We start from the raw sequence: 3,559 nt of genomic DNA on the forward strand, positions 1-3,559 counted from the left end.
TACGATCACCATCATATTGTTTAAACTTTAGTATTGTCGACTTGCAAAACAAAAAAGGCTGTTACGCAGGGCGTGACAAGCAAGAAACCTGCTTTTTTGGCGCGCATGTTTACCTGGACTCGCACCGGCAGAAGAGCAGCGCGTGCAAGAGGCGCACACGCGAAGATGCGTCAGTTTGCTTTTTGATTAAACACACTGCTTTCACCAGCGTTGGTTCGGTTGCATTAGAGAATATTGTCTTTATTTCGGAATTACCACTCTTAATAAATACACTTGCATATGAAGTAAATCATACCTCAATGCATTTACTGGGGCACTGGAGATTTTTACTGGGGCACGTGCCCCAGTAAATTGGGTCTAGCGACGCCCCTGGCTCCAACACTAATCAAACACGGCTGAACCAGTTAATCAGGTTCTTACTAGATATAGAAACTTCCTGGCAGGTTTTTTGAAGCAAGTTTGAGCTAAATTCAGCAGGACACCGGCCCTCCAGGACCAAGTTTGGACACCCCTGGTCTAGGCCTACTCAATTACAGTAAGGCTAGTAGGCTAGTACAGTAATTGTTACTCTCCAACACTGATTCACAGCAATCCATGGTGTAATTTTAAACCTATTATAAGCGACAAACCATTGCTAAATAGCCGAGGTTACATTTTTTTCAAAACTCCAGACACGCAACACATAACACATCTTGAATATACAATAGATCTTGATTCATTTATTCATTTTCCTTTGGCTTAGTCCCTTTATTCATCAGGGGTCGCCACAGCGGAATGAACCGCAAACTTATCCAGCATATGTTTTACACAGCGGATGCCCTTCCAGCTGCAACACAGAGCTGGGAAACATCCATACATACTCATTCACACACATACATTACAGCCAATGTAGTTTATTCAATTCATCTACTGTCTCACATGTCTTCGGACTGTGGGGAAAACCGCAGCACTGGAGGAAACCCACGCCAATACGGAGAGAAGATGCAAACTCCACACAGAAATGCCTACTGACCCAGCTGGGACTCAAACCAGCGACCGTCTTGCTCTGAGGCGACAGTGCTAACCCCGGAGCCACCAGGTCACCTAAACAACAGATCTACATTAATTATTTTTGCATAGTAACTCAACACACAAACAATAATTAGCCACATTGAGGCAAAACTACACACAGTATATGGGAAAATACAGCTTTTGCTTGTTCAGAGTCAAGCACATGAGTTTGTCACACACACACATACATTTCTTTACATTAATACAAGATGCATATTCAGAAGAAAAATGTAGGAATGTAAATATTGTATTCTCTTCATTATATTTCACTAAGGGTCCAACAGTATCAGACAAAACAAATACATTTAAGGAAACCTACTGAAAAAAACAGCTTAAACCAGCCTGAAAGTGGCCAAAACCCCTCTAAAACCAGCCTGGTTGACCAGCTAAAACCAGCCAACCAGCTGGTTTATGCTGTTTTTTTTTTCAGTAGGGAATGCTAACAAATAGACTTGTTACTGTAATATAAAGTAAAAAAACAACAACTATTATTTGCATCCTGTCTTCGGTTTGGGTCTGACCATAAAACTCCAGACACCACAAGCACTATTTGCTCCTGCTAATCTTTTTCTAGGATCTCTGTCTCCATCCTTGGTGTCTCACTGCCTCTGTCAGCACAGGCCTCCTCCAGCACTTGTGTTGATGCATTTAATGTCATTGCAACTTAAAAATAACTATTCTAGTTAAAAGTGTTTTCACATTAGCAATTGATGTAGTAAGTAGATATACAGTGAATGAGTCGGCCATTTTGAATGTAAGGGTTTTCTCAATGAAACACAAACAATAGTTTTTTCCAGGATTATGTGTAACACAAACTTTTTAGAGTTTTTCAAAAGTTTGTATTACTATATAAACTGAGTTTGAAGTATGTAACATGCTAGTTGTTTTGCAGATGTTGTCTATAGGCAGATGAGTAAAAGATTTAAAGTTTTGCTTACAGTCCTGGAGATCTACCTTCCCTGATCAAACACACATGAACCAATTAATTAGGACCTGAACAGCACTGGATAATTACAGGCAGGTGTGTTTGATATGGGTTATAACTGAAATCTGCAAGAAGGTAGATCTCCAGGAACAGGGTTGAGCTCCCCTGACTAATGAATAGTTCAACCCTTGCTGTGGTATGAGTAAGTTTTATAATAGATTTATGAGCTTTTGGGGGTTTAAAAAAATCACTATCCAACACTATTAAAAGGCAGAGCCAGAATAAAATTTAAAACTACTCTGACTGTGTCCGTCTGACAGAAAAAGACACACACAGAGGATGGCAAATTATGGGGTAATTTTAATTTTTAAAAATAGTTTCATCATTTAGAGAAGTAGTTCCCAAACTTTTCAGCCCGCAACCCCCAAAATTACAATGCAAGTGACTCGTGACCTTCAATATGCTGTGAGGTGGAAATATATAAACCTTACACACTAGCGCGCACACACCAATAGACCCAAGTCTATTTTTCATTTAATTTTGGAGAACGGCACACAGAGATCATCCTCCATGCTCAATTGTGGCCTGTATTTATTTTTAATGTACATGAGTGCTGTAAAGGTGTCAGAAAGTTTAACCTGGTGCCATGAAATAAATGTACTGTGTCTTTAACCCTCCTGTTGTGTTCACATCCCGCACCTTACTTTAGTGTTCCTGGTCAAAATTGACTAATCTGTTTTAACTGTTCTTAAATTAGCACACACACAAAAAAACATTTTTCACCACCAACTTTTTATTTAACATTCTTTAGCTGGGAACAAAGTCTTAAAGTAGTTTTTAACAAATTTAAAGAATAAGACATAAAATAACTGCAGTGAAAATACAAATAGGCACTGGAAATGTTTTACAAAATGAACAATATGAAATCGAAATACTCTGTTTAATTACCAATAGACAGCTCGCTAATATAACTATTACAGGGTCTGACCAAAGAAATTTACATTTTAATCGTTCTGAATGATTTATCTACCAGCAAACCACAAACAAAAGAGCACCCTTTCCTGTGTACTATGTGATTGAGGGTATAGACGGGGATTAAGGACACAGAACTAGCACTAGTTATATTTCAATCATTTTTGAGTGAGATGCTAATGGTCTAATCCAAATGAAATAATTGATGCTAAGCTGAGCTAAAAGTGCTCCTGCTAGACCCAGAGATTGGCTGAAAGAAAGAAAGAAGAAAGAAAGAAAGAAAGAAAGAAAGAAAGAAAGAAAGAAAGAAAGAAAGAAAGAAATCTCATGCCAATTGGTAACTTTTTGATTTACTGGCAAATTCGTACGAATTTGTACAATCTCATTCATACAATTTAGTAAAATTGCTTATCCCCCAATGACGGTTGGGTTTAGGGGTTGGTACAATATGTGTCTGAAATCTGAAATTTGTGTGTGATTAAGTGAGTTGGGGTGGTGTGTATAGGGATGTTTACTGTCTGATGGATGAATATAGTCTAGATACCGATTCATTTCCTATGGCGGTCCTTTTTGACGCGGAACACGACAGGTGAGGTGTAACAAGGTTGATTA

This window comes from Danio aesculapii, chromosome 17 (assembly GCF_903798145.1).
Source record: "Danio aesculapii chromosome 17, fDanAes4.1, whole genome shotgun sequence".
NCBI classification, from domain to species: Eukaryota; Metazoa; Chordata; class Actinopteri; order Cypriniformes; family Danionidae; genus Danio; species Danio aesculapii.